The sequence below is a fragment of the Xenopus laevis genome, chromosome 3L (assembly GCF_017654675.1).
Source record: "Xenopus laevis strain J_2021 chromosome 3L, Xenopus_laevis_v10.1, whole genome shotgun sequence".
Lineage (NCBI taxonomy): Eukaryota > Metazoa > Chordata > Amphibia > Anura > Pipidae > Xenopus > Xenopus laevis.
In genome coordinates, this window is record NC_054375.1 from 95,231,919 (window position 1) to 95,254,507 (window position 22,589).

The window sequence follows — 22,589 nt, forward strand, 5'->3', positions numbered from 1 at the left end:
ATTTGAGAACTTATAATTATGTAGTGTGGGTATTGTTTGTGTAGCTTTTATTTGTGCTTCTAGTACACTTGTTGCTTAATGTTTTTGTCTGGTTGTTCCAGTGACTGGTAGGGGAATGACAAGAGCCATATGTCTAGATAACCGGAACTGAATTTACACTGTGAGTAATGCTGCAAATTGTGGATTAGCAATAGCCACATGCTGAAGACCATTGCTCTTACCTTTGTCTAATGTAGGAACCTTAATTTGAGTATCGCCAACAGTCAAGGATGCATGTAAGATAGATGTGTGTCATTAAACATGCCATGTAGCATGTGATTACTGACCTATGAGGGCTAGTCCTTGCTACCACTATTTAAGGGGGTCCGTGTGCTGCAAAGAGCGAGTTACGGAAAATGGAAGCGGTCAAGCTGGCAGGCTTTATTGTGTCAAAAATAAATGGAAAGCCAATACCTTGTCTGCTACAAACGGGTGAATCCCAAACTTTATTCCATGGTGCTCACAACACTTCAGGCTTTATTGTGTTGCATATGTCTGCGTATAGATATATTACATACTTACTAGGGATGGGCGAATTTGACCTGTTTTGTTTTGCCAAAAATTTGCCACCAGTGAAATGTCGCCGACGGGCATTAAAGTCTATGGGCGTCAAAAATTTTTTGCCGCGTGTCGAATTTTTTTTTGACGCGCGTCTTTTTTTTTTCCCCGCCGTACAAGTCTATGGGCATCAATTCCACAGCGAAACAAGGCGGAAAAATTCAACCATCCCTAGTACTTACAAACGTTCACATGTGCTCATCAAAGGTTGCACGAGTGAAGCTGTTAGATGCTACATCTTGCTAGAAGAAGTTAAAAGTGCAAAATATAGTGTAAAACCTTTTTATTCGATGATATAAAAAACAAATGGTTGCACTCACATTTGTGTGATTAAAATCAGGCATAACATATCCCCTAGTTTAGTCCATGTTGTTTCCAGTGCCTTTGGTGATTTGTGGTTTGGAGCCCGATCTGCGTTGCCTCCATACACCGCTAGCAACTTCCTGGACCCTCAGAGATGACTTTAGCTGGCTTTGCCTTATTTATTGTGACAGTACTGTTAATATTGTGTTTTTGATTCATTTTATTGGTATACACCACAGTTTTTCCAGACATGCGCCATGTGTGTTCAAGTTCAGAGACGTAACTAGAGGGCGGCAGGCCCTGGCGCGGGATGTGCAGCCGGGCCCGCCCCCCTCCGTACGGCCGGAAACGGCCGCATTTCCCTTAGAACAGAGTGGCGCAAGCTGCCGGGGGCTCTGAGGGTGTGCGGGCCCTGGCCCAATCGCACCCCCTGTTCCCCCGGTAGTTACACCACTGTTGGCATTCATGCAGAAGTAAATCCTGGGGGCCTATTTATCAAAGGTCGGATTTTAGTGGATTTAGTTGTTTTTGAAACCACGACTAAACTCTAAAACTATAAATGTTATGACATTTATTAAAAAAAAATCTGAATAAAAAAAGTACAAATGGAAAGTTACGCTGAATGATGTGCTAAAAAGTGCACATACCTAGAAAACCTCTAAAAGTGAAGTTTTTTAGACAATTCCTAGTGAAGTTTTTTATTGGTGGTTTTTATTGTTTTTACATTTAATAAATCTTGAATTTTTAGAACTTTTTTTAAAAAAAATAGTTTTTAGAGTTTCATAAAAAACATCGATATTCAATTGTTAGTGCACCAAACACTAACACTAACAAAATGTGTAACCACCACGGTGTTACATGTACTGTATACAAGGAGGACAACTGTATAGCACAAGTTTTCTTTGCTGTACCAGTAGTTTTTCATGAACCCAGTAGGTTCCAGCACCCTATACATATGGAATTCAAAGTTATCTATCAAAATTACTGGATTCATATCAATATTACATACAGGCCATAGTTTGACAAAAATCAGGTTAACTCGCTGCCCATGTCATTCAATGGGCACTACACCAAACACCTGCTCCCACACTAGCATCAAACGAATGATTAAGATAAATAAGTTTAATCAAGTTTAATGTTTTGAGCAGAGATAATGGGGTAATTTATGTCTGTCAAAACAGGGTACAACATGTAAAAAATGGCGCACTGCCGTCTTTGCCAATTGCTCCCTTTTGGAGCACAGAGACCTCCTGCCACCCACATGAATACAGCACGACATACGTTCTACAGCTTTATATTCATGGGGGTCAGGAGGGGGAGGCATGTAGGCCCATCCAGTCAAGCAAGTAAGGGAGCTGTAGTATGGTTCTTTATTACAAAGTTACTCAAAACTCATTTGCAGCTCCTTGCTAATCACTTAATAGCTGCACAAATGGCTCAGCTCAATCTAGTCAGTGGCTGACTCAGGATATGATTCATAAAGCTTTAATAAAAATTAATGTAAACAAGGCTCCAGGGCCTGATGGCACACACCCCCAGGTTCAGTTTTAGACCAGCCCCTATTTCTGATTTTCTCATATTCACTGTCATCTGGTATGGTGCCTATGGATTGGAGAAAAGCTGATGTTATTCCAATATTTAAAAAGGGATTACGATCTCAGCCTGACAATTATAGGACAGTAAATTTACCATCTGTGGTGGGCAAATTATTTGAAGGCTTGTTAAGGGATCACATTCAAAATGTTGTCCTAGTGAATGGCATTATGAGCAGCAATCAGCATGGCTTTATGAAGGATAGGTCATGCCAGACAAATTTGATTGCTTTTTATGATGAGGTAAGTAAGATGCTGGACAGTGGGGGGGGGCAGTAGATCTATTTGGATTTTGCCAAAGCGTTTGATACTGTGCCCCACAAACAACTGCTTTCTAAACTAAGGTCTGTTGGGCTTAATGAAGATGTTTGCACATGGATAGGAAACTGGCTACAGGATCGGGTACAGAGGGTGTTAATGGTACATTCTCTACTTGGGGTAAGGTTCTTAGTGGGGTCCCTGGGATGTAAATATATCCAAGCCACTTATACCCTTAATGGGACTGCAAAAGGCGCTTAAGGGGAGATATGATAACTTTGTATAAATGTATAAGAGGATAATATAATAATCTTGCTAATGCTTTATTTACCAGTAGGTCTTTCCAGCTGACACGAGGTCATCCATTCCGATTAGAAGAAAAGAGGTTCCGCCTAAATATTCGGAAGGGGTTTTTTTACAGTGAGAGTACAGGCTGATACATTAGATTGCTTTAAGAAGGGGTTGGATTGCTTTTTAGCAAGTGAGGGAATACAGGGTTATGGAAGATAGCTCATAGTACAAGTTCATCCAGGGACTAGTCCGATTGCCATTTTGGAGTCAGGAGGCAAATTGGAGAGGCTTCAGATGTTTTTTTTTGCCTTTCTCTGGATCAACTGGCAGTTAGGCAGATAAAAAAAAAACCTTACTTACTATGTTACTATGTTACTGCTTCTGCTCCCTTTTAAGCATATAAATTATGGTTAAAAAAAGATGATAGGAATCTTTTTAATTGCGTACAAGCACCCACAGCGAAAGAGTAAATAGGCCAGTAACAAGGGAGTTCTGAATTTGGTGGTGTGTTTATTGAGATTTTTTCAGTACTTTTTTGAATAGAGTGGACCTGCAAGTCAGGTAGGTGTGCTTTCCATAGTTCCTAACCTATAATTAAATATGAACATAGACTTGTTATTTGTTTAATAAAAATGGGAAATAAACAATATGCTGATGTTTCATAATCGGTACACGTTCCCTTTAATATGGTGCAGGCATGGTAGTCTACAATCTCAGTCTTCTTAAATATTTCTACCTAACAGGCCTGTAGGTGCACATTATAGATCAAACTTCCCAATTAGTCTATAGGACTTATTTAACAAGACACGAATACACATAGAATTTGAGCTCTGGTACAACTACATTCTGCTCCTTTTGCTTGCTGCACATTTGATAACAAATTCAGTGTAATGCACAGGCTGCAGCAGTCTGCACTCAAGGGGATGCTGTCTAAAGCTGGCCACAGACGGAAAGATACGATCGGACTCCCCCATCTCCCGACCTGCCACTAACCATTCCAATCAAATAAAGTAGTAAAAGAACAGATCAGCCGATGTTCTGCCCCTGACAGCAATCGTACGAAAGTTATGTCCGACCAAAGCTAGTGACAGTCTCCCTCTGAAAATGGTACGATCGGCAATACATGCAGAGACATTACCCGCAGCCAACAGAAATCTTTAAACCTGTCCGATCGACCAAACGACCGATCTCCGCCGGACGAAAAATGTCGGGACTCTACACACACGTTCCGAAAATCATACGAATCCTCAATTTGTACGATCAGATCTTTGCGTCTACGGCCGGCTTAAGGGTAGGACTACACGGGCATTTTCTGTGCGATCCAATGTGCTGCGCAAAAGACAGAGGCATCAAATTGCATGTGACGGAAATAAGGTAAGTGAATGCATTGTTGGATGGTGTCACATCACTGATCCGACGTGAAGAAAATCCAAGGGGGCTCTTCATCTGATAGTCGTGTCGCGTCGGATCAACGATGCGACACCATTTGACAATGCATTAACTTACCTTATTACCGTCACATGCGCCTGCGTTTTTGTGCAGCGCGTCGGATCGCACAGAAAACGCCCTTGTAGTCCTACCCTAAGGCAGTGCTCCAGTTTCCAGATGCACTTTGCATTGACAGTTACTCTAAAGACGTGAATTTTAAATGTGAAGAAAATCCAAGGGGAGCTCAAATTCATGAGCCTATGAGTAAGTGTCCTAATAAAGATTTTATACTTTTTATATATCACCTGGGCTCCTTTTTAAGCAACAGTAAGTCTTATCCTCAAGCTTCACTTAGTTAGGGATTCATGTGAATAATTAGCAATCTCTGTAAAGTGCTGTGTAACATACATGTTGGCTATATAAAAAATGTAATAATAACAGCATTCAGTTGCAGCAATAAAGTATGGATAAATGCACAAGCCATGGGGTCAGACATAGATGTGTAGGATTAAGTGAATTCAGCTGTAAGCAACTATACCAAATGTTCATTACAGTATTATGTACAATGCCTTCCCCTTCTCTTTCCTGTTTTGTGCATGAAGGCAGCAGTGGGAACCCTAGAGTGGGCAGTGTATACAATGGTATTATTATTATTATGCTAATGAAGGCTTACTGTTAATTGTTCATGGAGTTCATGATGCAAATACATAATTTTTTTTATAGAAAAAAGACAGTTTTAAGCTATTTTTCAATGTGCAGCTAAATCATTTTACTGTATGTAAACTACATTTTTAATATTAGTCCCTAAGATATATCTCACCGGTTGTGCAAATATTATATTTAAAAAGGCGAAGTTTAAGAAGACATTTATTTATGTTCGCTTTTGAGCTCTGGGATATTCACTTTTGCATTATATACTGTATTTACAAGGGCCATCAATTACCATATTTAAATTAACTATGCTAAAGGCTCTTCTATCGCCCAAAAATACACTGAAAGGATTGCGGCAATGAAAATACCTAGTGTGTCACTGCTGTCGTGTTCAGTAGCTGAGGCCTATTTTTAACATAATGCGGTTTAGAACTATTAGAACTATTACTAAATTTAAAGGCCAGAAAGTTGTATTAGCTGCTACCTGTCAGTGATTTAGTGAGTACAATTGTAATGGTACCCTTGAAGTGCTCGCAATCACAATGGTGAAGGATTGATGATGAATAGCACACTGCTTAGATGAGTAATATTTAGGCACCAGGAGTTCTTTTAAGTAAAACAAAATTATACTTATTTATAGCAACTAAACGATGGCCATTAGAAACAGTGACAATCCAGGCAGTAGACATACACACCCACATATAAGTTTATATATATATATATATATATATATATATATATATATATATATATATATATATATATATATGTAGATAGTTTTGAAATATCATGGTCAGAGAATACCTGAAGGAGTTAAAGGGGACCTATCACCCAAAAAAATTATTCCAAATCCTATTTTATCATGCAAGTCAAGCAAAATTAACTTTACTTACACTGTATAAATTATTTGAAACTTGTTTCCATCAGTCTGGTGCTCATTATTATAGCAAGCAGGCAGGAGCCATTTTCTGGACACTGTTATTAAGACAAGCCTTGCATCATCATCACACATCTTGTTTGTGCACCAGAATGGGGGACCTGAAGTCCATCCCCATGCACTGGCTACACAATTAAATGGTAAAGAGAGAGGGGAAATGTGAGGAGAGCAGTGACATCTAGAAAGTGCTGAATGGAAAGTGAAAGTAATTGTCTGCCCACCTCTATGCCTAAGGCATAGAGGAGGGGCAGGCAATATTTGATTGGCAGCTGAGATTTTTAATTGAGTTTACAACAGCTATGAACGCTTCAATAAAAAAAAGAATTTGGATTTCATGTTTAATTTGAAAGGGACTTTTAATATACAGCTTTTTATGTCTGGGTGACAGGTCCACTTTAATTTGTGGAACAGTGATCATAATGTCTATCACATTGTACAGCAAACATTTAACCATTGTTCGTTCCAGATGTTTTTCTCATAAAACCAAACACTTTTCCATAGATGTTTGTCATTGTAATCAACATTTCAGATTGTTTCCATGATATTGTGTTGCTGACAATCAATTAGCAATTAGGCCAAACTGCATATGCAGAATGGTCAAGTGTTATTGTTGAAGTGCACTTTTATAACTTGTTACATGTTCTTTGGCATCAGTTTAATTTGAAACTTATGTTAGGGTGGGCACAAACATATATAAACTGTAATAATAAAACAGTAGTTTATACATGATTCCAGCTAAGATATAATGGATCCATATTGGTGGCAGAACAGTCCTAATGGGGTTATTGCATTTAATTTTATTAGATTTAAAGCAATGATATTCAATTTCTTATCTGGAAAACCCCAGATCCCGAACAGCTCCCATACTTGTATGATCAATATAAAACATATATACTGGTTAGACAGAGTTCCAAATCAAAACAATTAAAAAAGGGCAAGTAACACCATTGAAGAAGGACTTGATAGTGCCTACTGCATAAAACATCAAAGATCAGTAATTTTGGTTATTTTTTCACTATTTTTTTTACTGCATTATTACATATTAAAATAAATCCTGACACTTCTGAAACAATAGCATAACTGGATTTTGCTTACCAAAACATTTTCCCTCATTTCTTTTCTTCCTTATCAGGGACTGCAATGCTTTGACATACAGTAAGCAAGTCATACAGTAAGTCATAACAATGACGTCTGTCTGTCAAACAGCACTCCATCCAAAGCAGTGCTCTAGCAAAATAGTAATTACTGCTCAAAGGGAGATTCCTCCAGCTTCTACACTCTTCCCTGATAATTATTTTTGGAGGATGCTGCAATAAGACTGCAATAAGACTCAATATAGGTATGTCACTTAATTAGAAATGTTTGATGCCAGTGGTTCATAAACAAACTATAACAGTTACAGTAAATGAGCAGCGGGCAATATAGCCTATATTTGAGCAATTCAGTAGCAATACAAAGGTACAGTATATGTTGAACTCACAGCAATAGGTGACTCTCATTGAGTTCATTCACGTTACAATTTGGTTTTTGATTTGGGTATTAAACCACTTTATCTCTTTAACGGAGTCTACCATTGCTCAGCAAATTCTGCCCAATTCTTCTCCCCATATAAAAAAATCTAGTCCTTAACGTCTCTATTTTTTGTTCACATACTCTATAGCCTGACTTGATGTGGTTAACTCTATTGTTTAGTCAATGATGTGTTCTCCTAACCCTCATCTATGGTTGAACTTGATTTACCTTCCTTTCCAATGCCATATTTAGTTAAAAATAAAGTTCATTATGACTTCTAGCAGGCTCTTTTAAAGATTACAGGGTAATGATCACCCGAACTTATGTGAAATACCTAGGTACAACACACAGGCAGATAAAATCAGACAATCTGACCTACACCTGCAATCACTGACCAAGTGCCTGGGTCTGCCTCGGCCAGTTTTGCCCACTAAGAGTAAAGCCAAATTAGCCAGCAAATTACCCATGTGTATGAAGCCTGCTGAAGGTCTCATGAAACACATGCTTTGCTTGGTCAGGCACTAGCAGTGTCGGACTGGCCCACCGGGATACCAGGAAAAGTCCCAGTGGGCCCAGGTGTCAGTGGGCCCTCATGCTGCTAAACATTTGGCCTATTTCATGGTCATTCCCTATTTCTATGAGGAAAATAGGCTAAATAGATAAAATAATGAATTATAGTATGTAAAGAAAAGAGACTATGAGAATAGAGGTTGAGTGAGAAAAGGAAGAATAATAGCAAGAGAGTGGGTCCCTGGTCTAAAGTTTTTGGGTGGGCCCCTGTTCTAAGGTTTTTGGATGGGCCCCTGGTGTTCCAGTCCAACACTGGGCACTAGTCTAGACCTAGATTATGAAAGTGCAAATATGAGCACCAGGTTGTGATTAGCATGTATATGTATGTGATTGTAATAATCAGCTTTCCTAGCACTAGTGCCTATCTATAGTTAATGACTGCTATATAAGCTCAATCTAAAATGCACCAATTACTGAATGTGCTGCAGTGTGTCTTTGCTAAGCACCACTGAAACAATCTCTTAATTTTAATGTGCATATCATTGAGACTGATTGACCATCATGCAACTGCATTTTTAAATGATTTTTTTGCTAATCTGCGTAAATTAGAAAATTAGTCTTGCTGGCACACTGTAATTTAAAGCTGTTAAATAGTTGTGGTAACTGAGAGAGTCATGTGAAGGGTTTATTGAGTGATACAAATCCTGTAGAATTCTAGCACACAGTCAATACAGTTCGATTTGTTGCTTGGTCTGTAGAGATTACTGCAAGTCAGTTGGGAGATATCATGTTTATGCAGTTATTATATAGACTCAGCTATGCCTCCTGTTGAGGATTAGTTTGGGTCTATTTGTGATCCTACTACAAAGCAATTGTAAAATACAAAATGCCTCTGACACAATTAGATTTATTATAAAGCATCTGGTAATAAACAGGTTTAGCTGCAGGCAGCCTTAAATTATAATCGTGCATTGGTTTTATTATCGTACTGTAGTTAGTGTAGCAAAGTCCTAAAGGATTAATGGCAGTTATCCTGCACACTTGGTTAACTCTTTTATAATCACATGTCTCAGCCTCAAGTTAATATTCGGAGAATAAATGTACAGTGTACAGTCCTTTACAAAGGACTTTGTCTAGTTCAGCGTTTAACTGACATGTGAGCTCATTCATTTGCAGTAGTAGTGGTGTGAATTGTATAATTTCTAGTGTCATAAAAATTGTGGCACTTTAAATAGAATAAGCTTGCAATTCAGTAGGTGCATGTCAGTTGTGTGTGTGTGTAGGTGCAACATACAAAGGGAGCCTTGATGTAACAACTGTAAAGGCAGTTGTTAATTCAAAGGTTTTTTTTGAGTCAGTGTGCCCTTTTCTGTGCACAATGCACGTTAAATTGTAAAGTATGTGCGAACAGCGCTACATATGTATGTGTATTGTTTTAACTTGCGTACCTGCCATTGACAGTTACTGTACCTCTAACCTCTTAAGCTCTATTTATGTTTTTCATTTCCCATGGACAATCTCAGTCCTGTGTTACATGTTATGATGCATAGAGATTTAGAGAATCCCTAGAGGGTACCATGTAGGAAAAGACATTGTAGGTAAATGAGATCCAAATGGAACTTGTCTGATTTGCATTTAAAACATTTGTTAAGGTCCAAAGTTCTATTCTTCTAAGAGAACGATTTCCAAGGTTTAGCTACATCAAATAATGCCAATATGTTTTTGAAAATATTCTGGCAATTACTTACTATCATTTAATCTGCTTTGAGAAACCCTGACACAAACAAAAACAAAATATTACATTATTTAGTATGTCAGTATTACATGTAGAGTTGAATAAACTGATTAAGGCTAAAACACAGGACACCTTGGAAAAATGTATACTGATTACATAAACTTAAACTTAGAACTGCATTCCCCTGGGCTATATGTTTTATTTAGTTTACATTTATTCACAATGTGGCTTAATAAGCAGGTGAGTAACAGCAGGAAGGAAGAAGTGGGTGTTTCTTTTATTCAGGACAGAAAAGACAGAGTTAGCATTCAGAAAATACATGGCAAAATCTGCAGAGGTATAACAAGGCAAGCTAAAATAGAACATGCAATGCCTACTGCCATAAAATGCTAATCAGGGGATCTGGTGAGAATATTTGAGAAAATCAACATTTGCAGCAGGTATATAGAGCAAGGATAAAAAGGTTGCACACCCTTAACGCAATTGGTTGCCAGAAAATATCATAAAAGTTTGAATGGGCTCAGGATATATGATACACCAAGCCCAAACAGTATGCATTCTAAGTGACTAGAGTTTTTTTTATGTAGAATTAGCCAACTAATTTTAAAAACTCTGATGCAGGTATAATTTATGGTCAGCAATTCAGTAGGTATCACAATATCACACCACATCTTCTGAATTCTACACAAAGGGATGAGCAACATAAGGTACCAAGTGAAACTTACAGCACAATGTTGGTATATGTAAGCACGCTTGAGAATGCAGCCCATAGTACTGTAATGTGTGCAACCTGTTATTATTTTTATACATGGCGCCAAAATATTCTGCAGCACTTCACAGATATTATACACCGTTCACATCTGTCAGTGCCCCAGTGAGCTTTTAAAGTCCCAGCTGTATTCACACACACTAGGGTCAATTTTATCACAAGTGATTTGTGAGTGTTGGAGTAAACTGGAGAAAAGTCTGTCTGGAATTAAACCTAGGATCCAAGGTGGCATTGCTAACGATTGCTCTGCTGTGTTGCCCTATTATTTTCTTCTACTAAAGACTTTGTTGTGACTGCAGTCTGTCAAACCAAGTAGATTGATTGTTGCATCTCCTTGCAACATTTGCGGTAGAACTACATGGGCGATTTAGGTCCGATCCAACGCCAAGTGACGAAACGCTGGCGTCAAGTCAGATGCAACGAAGATGAGGTTAGTTGTAGGAATGTCGGATGTAGTCGCAGTCATGTCGGATGCACGCTACAACTTCATCCAACATTTCTATTTCTTCCCTTATTTCCGGCACATCCGACTTGACGCCAGCGTTTCGACACGTGACGTTGGATCGGACCTAAATCACCCATGTAGTTCTACCCTTGTAGTCAGATTGGGTGCAGACACACGATGCTTCTAAAAGCCTCTTATTTCCTTTTGAATGGATGTTATTATGGTCAGGCTAGTCAGACTAAAATGCAATTAGCAAAGTCAGTGAACAAAGTTGTGAACATGAGCTACCTTTACCCACATTATTTTTCAGCATCTCCTGCAACATTGCGTCCCTCTGCTTTCAGCCATATCCTTAAACAAACTCTTCTTATACTACTTATACCCCTCTAATCACTACCGTTGCTTACAGCATTGTTGCAAAACTCAGCAGGTAGTCTATTGTTTATTCTGATAGATTTTGAATAATTTTTTTTTTAGAACTTTTACAAACAATTGATCTGTTAACTTAGATGTGATAGGTACAAACTGGCCACTTTCTGGCTGGTTACTATGACATTATGGTGCATAGTTTAACCTATGTCTGTAAAGTTGCCTCATACAGGTATGTGATTCAATATCCAGAAACCCAGTATCTAGAAAGCTCTGAATTACGGGAAGGCCGTTGCCAAAAGACTCCATAATAGGCAAATAATTCTAATTTTTAAAAATTTCCTTTTCTCTGTAATACTAAAACAATACCTTGTGCATGTTCCTAACTAAGATGTACTTAATCCTTATTAGAGGCAAAACAATTCTATTGTGGTTATTTAATGTTTAAATGTTTTTTTTAGTAGACTTTAAGTACAGAGATCCAAAAAAATTACAAAAAGATTCCTTATCCAGAAAACCCCAGGTCCCGAGCATTCTGGATAACAGGTCCTATAGCTAATTTATGGAGTTTTCTTTTGATCTGGACTAGTACTGCATGAAAGTACTGACAATCCCATTGGCTTTGCATTTGTGTAAACAGACTGTTATGATGGTCTGATACAACAAAGTTCTAAATGTGTCTGTAAAACTGGCCATAGATGTTGAGATTTTTTAAAGATCAGATCCTCATCGTGAGACCACGATTTTCTCGGAACGATCGTACGATCGTACGAATTTACCATCAACTAAAAAGACCAATTTGCCAGGAAAACAAAGGGGAGCTGCCTGCTTGGCCCTGCAAACATAGATAGATTGCACTGGGACCGACAAAGATTTTTTGACCTGGCCGATCAATTTCCTGACAGATGTCGGCCGAAAAATCATTTGAATCCCACTAACCGCACGATAATTTCGAAGGATTGGTCGGATTTCCCTAAAATCGGTCGTTCGGCAAGAAGAATCGTCGCGTCTATGGGGAGCTTAACTCTAGATAGTGCTGGGTTACACGGATTAAAACATCAATTAATTGTATATGACAGCTTCAGAGCATATTGCATGTTGCTGCTGCAACTCTTTTGAAAGGTTGTGCTGCATCTGTTGCAGATTGCTATGTGTGTTTCAGAGAACACAAACTCTAATATTAGAGTGAGCAGTGGAGTGCTGTGTGGGCGTCTTCTTGTGAGGAAGCTGCAGGATTGATGACTCACGCCAGGAAGGATCTATAATAAGTACACATGGCCTCCTGCTCATTGTTGTAACAGCTCATACGCTTACTATGTGGTAGTGGTAGACATTGAGCATCAAATAAGAGATAATATATGTTGAATGTTAGTTAACAATCATTTTAATGAATACTCTTGTTGCTGTTAACTGATACTGACGTGGTTACTTGTGTCTTTCACCTCAATGAATCAGCTTCTCACAGTTATACTATGATGTCAGTATTCACAGATTGATATCACACTTCCTCACATTGTTTATTGATTAAGCCTAAAGTTATTTGCAGGGCATCACTCCAGCTCTTGTTCAGCAACAACTCCCTGAACTGCCATACCTATCATGCAGTGGTACTGGCTTAGATGTCTGTAAATCATGTGACTTGTTGTTTATCCATCACTGGGAGTCTGTACATTCCTCTCTGCTTTTGGACAAAACTTGGGCGTTGATCAATGTATAAGGCAGCCTCAGGGGCATCTGCAGACTGAAAAGAAGAATGTTGAAAAGGGACCTGAAAGCGTGAAATTTCATAATCTACTTACAGTATAAAAGATTGTTTCTAACTAGAGTGAATATGTTAAAGTAACTTTTAGCAAGTGGCAGTAACATGTAACCATTTGATCATGCCGGTGCTGTTGTTCTGGTTCTTTAGATAGTGGATGTGACTCCAACTATCAACATTTAGTCTGCAGGGGAGGTGACAAACACTTTCATGAAAAGTTTACTTTTTCCATGGAGTGTATTCTCCATAACAGACAATTAGTTGGTTATGTAAAAGTTTGTGCTTGGTCTATGGCACACACGATCAATGCCTTCCACACCTGTCTCAAATGGTCTGGACTAAGATTTCAAATAGGCCCTGGCATATCAGGTACAGAGAGGCCCAAACAGCCCCCACAGACCCAGTAAATAGTCACAGCCTAAGGCATCCTACAGCAGCCTTTCTGAATCCACAGTTTGCAATCTGGGCCTGTGGGTCGTGGAGAATGAGTGAGGGGGACAAACAGTTTACCAGCTAAGGAAATCCCTCTGTTACAAGTAAAACAGGCTAATACTAACTTTACATCTAATTCTCCATTAAGTAATGTAAATATCAGAGGGAAAAATAGTAACCACTGCTGCATGCTGGAAAATGCATGGAGTTTGTCAGGTAAAATGGGAGAGCTAATTGCATGCTCTAAAAATTCTGAAATAATTGGTATCAATTTGTGGGATGAAACATGTGACTGGGTGTGAATTTAAATTGTTACACCCTTATTACGAGGGATAAAAAAGGGTGAAGGAGTGTGTTTGTATGGAAAGCCTGAATTAAAGCCATGCACTAAAGAAATAACCATGGATGGCACTGAGGAGGGTGTGTAATCCCTCTGGGTAGAGATTTCAACTGGGCAAAAGGTTGCAAAAATAATCATCATTGGTGTATGCTATAAACCACCTCCTATAAGTGATGCGATTGAAGCCCAACTACTTTTACAAATAGAAGTGGCTTCACAACTAGGTCAAGTTATTATTATGGGTGACTTCCATTATCCAGACATTGACTGGGGTAATGAAGTAGCCAAGTCAGAAAAAGCTAGGGGCCTGTACTTGGTCTTTTTCTTTTCAACTTGTTTATTAATGTTATGGAGGGGCATTGAAAGTAATGTTTCTATTTTTGCGAATGATACTAAATTGTACTAAGTCATGCAAGATTCTCCCACTTTGCAGAGTGATTTGACTAAAGGTGGCCATACACGGATAGATCCGCTCGTTTGGCGATATCGCCAAACGAGCGGATCTCCCTCCGATATGCCCACCTTGAGGTGGGCAATATCGGGCTGATCTGATCGTGGGCCCTAGGGCCCAACGATTGGATCCTTCACGTTCGCAAACGGGCGATCGGATCGCGGGACCGCATCAACGAACAGATGCGGCCGCGATCCGACGGGATTTTTAACCCCATCCGATCGAGATCTGGCCGACTTTCGGCCAGATCTCGATCGGGGAAGCCCGTCGGGGGTCCCCATACACGGGCCAATAAGCTGCCGACTCGGTCTGTCGGCAGCTATTATCGGCCCGTGTATGGCCACATTAAGTTGAAAAACTGGCCAACAAAGTGGAAAATTAAGTTCAATGTTGATACAGTAAATGCAAGGTTATGCACTTTGCAGGAATAATAAAAATGCAAGTTATACACGAAACTGCAGTGTGTTGGGAGTTTTCTTACTTGAGAAGGATCTAAGATATTTACTAGATAACCAGTTGTCTAATTCCAGGCAGTGTCATTCTGTGGCTACTAAATAAAGTTCTGTCTTGCATAAAAAGGGCATTAACTCAAGTATTGAAAACAAAATGTTGCTTCTTTATTGGTCCCTGGTAAGGCCTCACCTTGAGTATAAAGTGCAGTTTTGGGCTCCAGTCCTTAAGAGGGATATAAATGAGCTGGAGAGAGTGCAGAGACGTGCAACTAAACTGGTTAGAGGGATGGAAGACTTAAATTATGAGGGGAGACTGTCAAGGTTGGGGTTGTTTTCTCTGGAAAAATGACGTTTGAGAGGGGACATGATTACACTTTACAGGTATATTAAAGGACATCATTGTCAAACAGCAGGGGACCTTTTTTCCCATAAAGTGGATCACAGCATCAGAGGTCACCCCTTTAAACTAGCGGAAAAGCAACATAGGTCGTTCTTCACAGTGAGGTTGTGGAATGCCGGAAGATGTTGTGATGGGTGATTCTGTTATTGCTTGTAAGATTTGTATGGCACAAGGGAGCCTTCATAAATCTATTTTCTGCCCCTGGTTTATTGTTTATAATTTTACAAAGATGACATCTCTTATTGTCTCTTCTAATAGTTTTCTTGCTACAGAAGTTAAAATTATAAGATAAGGTATTTCTCCTTACAGGCCATTAAAGGGATGGTTCACTTTTAAACTAACTTTTAGTATGTATAGAATAGCAAATTGTCTCAGAATATCACTTTCTACATCATACTAAAAGTTAATTCAAAGATGAACAACCCCTTAAACATCTCACCCCCCCCCCCGCACACTACATACCTTTTACTTCCGTTTGAGGCTGTGATTAGGGGAGAGAGGTGGCCCAAGAGGAGGGTAAGGCCTGGGTCGGCTGGGCCCACTGGATTTTCTCCTAGTGTCCCGCCGGCCTAGTCCAACACTGCAGTCTATGTTTCTAAAACTTCCAAAATTCATATTTCTTGTTCTTGTTACAAACTCAAATTATATCACATTCCCTAATATATTCCCTAAATACCATAGGTAGCTCCCTATTACTTCACACAAAAATCTCTTTGAAAATACCAGAAAATATATAAATCAGTGATAGTACCATGTCCTACTTTATATCTAGTTCCAATGCTGTGTATTTGTACTCATATGGACTCTGTGCTGCCACGTTTATCAGTTACATCCAGCCTGATTGGCTGCAACACAATACTACATATAAATAATCCTCATCCCTCCCAGTAACCATTAAGCTTGTGTTGGTTAACATAGCATCTATACAATTATGGTTAGATAATGATATTAATCTGTGAGTAAGAAAAGTCAATCTTAAAAATGCATTGCATATCAATGAAACAAATCTCTGAAAAGTTCACTATAAACAAAGAATTTGTGGTACTTTGTAATTGGATTGAAAACATGTTTTCCACAGTTGTTGCGTCATGACCCTGTTTTATCTTTTCTCACAAACAAGGAGATATGTAATGAATTTTATCGCCGAAGGCTAATTGGACCTTTTCTCCCGGGAAACTGCATTCAACATCATATAACAATAGATAAACAGCTCTGCAAATCAATGAACTTGTTTTTACCACTTTTTTGGTACGGTATTTGTATACCAAAGCAATTGCATATTTTCACAACTGTTCAAGGCAATACAAAACGCAACACCTTCTTTAAACTGGAAAAACTTTAAATCAATGAATTTATTGGAATACTGGAAAACATGAACTATGTTATAACGTTGAAACATTGAGCACCCTAAAGAAGGCTTTGGGTCTGTATTTTATAGTACTTTGAACAAACAAAAAAAAACAAAGCGAATTGTCAACCCCAGTATATTGGATCCTTGGGATGGCATTATTTAGAAATACAATTTATTTTTACATTTTTTTTCAGCCTGTTCTTTTTTATTAATTTGCAGTGGGTTATTTATTGTAAGTGCTTCAGTTACAATTTATGTGGGTTTGGGATCTCTGCTTAGTCTTCTTTTTGTAACTGTGTCAATATCTGCAGGATCAATGTAATAGAGGTGTGTGTAATTGTAACACAATGTACAAATTTATGATCTCTCTAGCCATTGATTTGTACCACAGCTAAGAAGTTCATAGTTTCCTCATTTATTTTACTGATTAAGCACAGTATGCCTAATCCAATGCTGCTATATATACTAACTGTTTGTACCTGTTTTTCTACATTGAGAGATTAAGTTAAATGTATTGTTATACGCAAACTATAAAGTTAAATGAAACTGAGAGCTTATACAGTTAAATCAGCTACTGCATACACACATACATACTGTAATGGAGAACAGAATTGGAGTTTCCAAGCTTTAAAAGGAAACAGTTAAATGCATAGGTGATTCTTATAAGAGGTGTTGTGGTTAAACAGTTAATTACAGGTGATTATTAAGAGGCTTAAATATTTACTCCTATCACTTAGTGAAAGTGATATAGCTCTCATGTGGACTAATGACTAGAACTTTTATTATTTAGTCAATGATTATGCATTAGCCTGACTCAAGTCCAGTTTCACAGCAGTAAAATCACTCCTTCGTGAAACAAATGTTACACAAAATAGCATATCTGTGCTGCTTACACACAACGAGAATACCCCAGCATTCTACCATAAATGCATTTTTGAAAAAAACTTAACTTGCCATCATTTGGTGTTATAGGTGCAAAACTTGTGCCCGTTTGATAAACCTGGCTCTAGTAGTGGCAATGATGTGGGGGTGCAAGAGCATGCAGCTGCAAGAATCTTACAATTCAATTGGGGCAAGTGTGCTTATTGGTACACAAAGCAAACCCTGTAATTGTTGTCTATTCAAGACAGATATTGACGTGTTCACGTCATTTCCAGTATTCAGCGTGAGAGCAGGGTCGGACTGGGCCGGCAGCAAACCGAGAGAAAAACCCGGTACTAGGGGTACCCAGAACTAGGAGTAGTCAGAAGAGGCACACGCCTTTTACCCGGGGTACGTGCCTTCTCTGCCGACTACCCCTAGTCCAGTGCCCTGTTGCCACTCTCCTTAATGCTGCTGTGCTGTTCCCCATAGTGAGAGAGACTGTGCATGTGCACATCTTTTCGCTTGTGCACGCACGTGAGACGTGGGAGGCAACACCTAGGCCCTGTGGCCTGGCCAAGTACTGGGGCCCTGGCTCTCATAGGCCTGGCTGGCCCAGACCCGCTCCCTGCCAAAATCCATCACCACTGCCCCTGACCTACCTCTTCTGCCCCAGTCACCACAAGAGAAATGTATGTGTGGGAAGGGGGGCTGGAGGAGTGATGCGGCAGGGGCGGGGTGGTCAGAGGGGAGCCCAGAGGGCAGGCCCGGATTTGTGAAAGGCCCGGGCCTAGGGTGGCAGAATTTTAGGGGGGCGGCAGCCCTCATTGGTTCGGAAGCACTGGGGATTCGCAAGAGATTCAATAATTTTTAACATTTCCTGTGCACCAATGCCCAGTACTCCAGACCAGATGCTGAAAATGTGCACAAAGGAAGTGGAGGGGATTGTATGGGGTGATTAACAGCTGCGGGCCTAGGGATTGGCTGCTATGTAAATCTGGCGCTGCCCGGTGGGACCCCTGCATGCGAGTGACATGTTCGCCCTATTGAACTACATTAATGACAGGTGCTGAGGGAACCCTGGAGCTACTACCTAGTACAAAGGTGATGGTCCAGGGTTCCCCTGCGTCAATAGATACAGCATCTCTCAATTAGGAATGCAAGGCAGGAAGGACTGAGCGGGGACTGAGTGGACAAATGACTGAAACAAAATATTAAACTTTAGCTGTTATCTATAGTTGGGATGTGACAATTGTTATTGTTTATTTTTTGTAATTATAAGTGCTGATAATGTACAATATGTTTTACAATTGTTGTTTCAGGGCATTATATGTATACTTTGTGTTATATTAATTGCATGCTTCTAACAATTTAAATGAGATTCCTTAATTACAAGGATTATAAATGAAGGGGGTTATTTACTAAAATCCAAATTTATCTCATAAAATTAATAAAAAAAGCTTGACCAAACTCCCATGCTGATTTTAGCTTTTATATTAATAAAAAAACTTGATTTAATCAGATCATGAAAAAACTTGATAAAATCAAGCAAATCGTGTTAATTTTTCGAGTTTTTGCCCGGAAACCCCCAAAAAGTCGGATTTTTGGGCTAAACCCAGCACAGACCACGATAAATTCTTATTGGGATAGGTGCCTCTCCCATACAGACTTATACAGGACCTCGACAGGGGGGCCTAGAGGTATAGGGGCCCCATGAGGCCCTAATTTATATACAATTTAAATAAATATTGGTAAAACAGGTCAACCACTAGACATTTTCGGGGCCTGAAAAATAATTTGCTGTGGGCCCAGTAATATCTAGTTATGCCACTGGATGGCGGATTCGGGCTTTTTGCAACATCAGGGTATAATAAATCTCTTCATTTTTTTTTCCCATGAAATATTCGAGTTTCTGCCAAAAAAGCTTGATCAGAAAAATTTGAAGTTTAATAATAAACCCCTAAATATATATATATCAACTTCTGCATCCATAATGGAGGCTTGTGCATCAAAGCTCAGCTGGTGTCAGGCCAACTTATGTATTTAGGTTTTAATTTTACAACCGGTGCAGTTTGGGATATGGCTAGCCTTTAATTATCTTTAATATTAACATATATGTTTGCTGTTATTGTACTCAAACAGGGGCCTCTCCTTTTGTCTGCCTCCTTTAACTTCCAAAGAAGTCTCAACTATTCCACCCGGAAGGAAGGTATCATTTCCTCCGCTAGACTCACACTTACTTTAGTACAATTATATGTTACATAGCATAACGTAATAGAACACTACAGAGTCCCCTAGAGACTATCGTAGAATGTGCAAAAGTGCTGTATTAGTTTGTGCTCTGTATTAGTGTAACATAACACTACAAAGCCAATAAACGTCTGCAACATTTATGGGTAAAAATACAGAACAGGTATAGGATCCCTCATCCAGAAACCCATTATGCAGAAAGCTCTGAATTACAGGAAGGCCATTTCCCATATAGTTTATTTTAAGCAAATACAGAGATTCTAATTTTTTTAAAGGTATTTATCCTTTCTCTTTAGTAATAAAACAGGACCTTGTACTTGATCCTAACTTAATTGCACAAATCCATATTGGTGGCAAAATAGTCTTTTTGGGTTTAGTTAACGTTTAAATTATATTTTTAGTAGATTTACATGATGATGACCCAAATTATGGAAATATACTTTAATTGGAAAACCCCTGCATTCTTGATAATAGATCCTATACCAATACTGTGTATCATTATGACCTATTACTTGTACTAAACAGAATGAACATTGACTCTGTAAATGAAATGGGTGATATGCAATATTCACAGTAACTTTATGTTGTAGTGCTACATTATGGACAATGGATACACAAGCTATATGGAATACATGGGGAGCTCACAATCAGGCCGCACCCATCTGAATACGCTGAAGTTATCAGATACACAACAATAGTGAGTGGAATCATCTCCGGGAAACAGGAAAAGCAGCCACTTCCTACAGAGGAAATGTTGGGAGGTTAGGCATATCTCGCCATTATAACAGTACATGCAGGCTTGTTCAACAGAACACATACTTTCCATCCCTTTTTTTAGTAAACACATACCAGAATCCTGTGAGGCCGGTGCCTGAGAATTGAGGTATGTTTAAATACTATTACTGCTACTACTAATATTCCTTATTAGATTATGTATTAACTATATAGATTTTACATTGGAATTAGTATAGTAGGATGGTATAAGACTGTTTGCTTGTTTCATCATCTGTATGGGTGGTTCCCTTTTTAAATAAGAAAAAAACACAGGCAGTTTATTTTAAAGCACCTTTTATATTGCAAAATCAGCTCCAAATTTCACTGTAGGGTTGCTATCGAACCTTAGATGTGTATTTAAATGAAAAAAACAAGATTTTTTTCTTACAATGTTTTGCAAAATCCAAAATTTCTATTAAATTTCTGTCTTGGAAAGGGGTCTCTGCCTGGATGATATCAATACATAATCATGACCATCAGCTGCTTTGGGCCCAGGTGTATAAGGGAATCAGTATCCATAGTATTCTATGATCCCACTGCTGACCTAGGTTTGCTGTGTGCATGATCTATTTAGGTATCTTCCATATATCTTCCTTATATATATGCTTTATAGTTGAGTTTTCCGATATTGCATAAGACTCAGACCAGCCAGCTTCAGCAGATATGGATTTCTGTTAGTCAGTACTTTATACAGTACAGTACAATAACCTTGCCCCTTTGCAACTGAGTTTATCTGAACAGATCCCATTAGTACTGAAAAATAAGTATCAAAGGGCAAATATTTGACATAATCAATAAAAAGCACTGTTGATCTGGATCATATACCAGCAACAGAAATAGAGAAAAATGTATGTTACAAACCAAAGGTGGTTTTGGGGAGGGAAGAGGCACTGAGCAACTGTGGCTGTATGTAGGTTGGCACATGCAGTCACAGTAAGACTCAGCAGTTGCATCGGTATATGAAAGTGTTAATAGTTGTATTTATGAATAATTATCAGCACAACATAGTTTCAGAGTTCAGAAAGATAGAAATGATGTGACTATCAAGAGAGAACACATGCAAATTGTTGTATGGGACTACTACATTATCTCCAAACCATCCCTCCCCTTTTCTACAAATAAATCCTTTGATTCATGGAGATACATTAAGGCTAATGGAACATGGGGCTGTTTCAGAAACTTATAAAACTGTGTTTAAGTATCCCAAAATGCAGTACTTTATTGAATTGCACAAAATGCTCCCTATAGAGCATTGATCCCAACCAGTGGCTCATGAGCAACATCTTGCTTGAAACCCCTTGACTGTTGCTCCCAGTGGTCTCAAAGCAGGTGTTTATTTTTGAATTCCTAACTTGGAGGCAAGTTTTGGTTGCATAAAAACCACGTGTAACACTAAACAAAGCCTCCTGTAGGCTGCCAGTCCACATAGGGGCTACCAAATAGCCAAACATAGCCCTTATTTGGCACCCCTTTTTTCATTCTTGTGTTGCTCCCCAACTCTTTTTATATTTGAATGTAGCTCACAGGTAAAAAAAGGTTGGGGACCCCTGCTACAGAGTATAGACACTGCTGAGAAGCACTTATACGAGTGCATATCAGGTGATAGTTGCCACTAAATGCATACATAAAATTTTTTCACAACATTATTCTAAAGCAAAAGGCTCAATTGGAATTAGTTGCAAGTTATAATATAATGGTTATTATTAATAACAATAATAATAAGCTGTAAAGTAAAAAGTCGTTTCATATTTACAGAACACTCTATAGTGTGAGCATTAAAAGTTGCAAAATATTCATGTGTTATGATCTTAGAAAACAATAATGACTATATTCTGCTTTTTTATATTACAATCTAACAATACCTGCCTGTGCACACAAGGGAGTTTGTGATCAAGATTAAAAAGGTCATGCATTGTACGGTAAGTACCCTGCCACAAGGGGCTGTGAAAGATGATTTAGCTCAGGGAGGTCAAGATTCACTTTGGTGTGTGAAAAATGTCTGACTCCAATCTGCATTAAAAAATATGAAAACAGACAGAAGCTTCCCCACTACCCTCTGTTTCTGTCAACTATGTCTGCTAACACTGGTTACTTCCCAGAAACAGGCATTCATCATGTCCTG

General features: G+C 38.8%; 1 protein-coding gene across 1 annotated transcript in view; it reads left to right on the forward strand.

The window, feature by feature from the left end:
• The first annotated feature begins 20,492 nt into the window (after positions 1-20,492).
• The window catches only part of LOC108711262 (SH3 and multiple ankyrin repeat domains protein 3), a 182,400-nt gene continuing 180,303 nt past the window's right edge, over positions 20,493-22,589 (forward strand). Inside the window, exon 1 of the mRNA XM_041586629.1 lies at positions 20,493-20,576. The gene's annotated coding sequence lies outside the window, so the exon portion shown is untranslated. The remainder of the gene's footprint in view (positions 20,577-22,589) is intronic.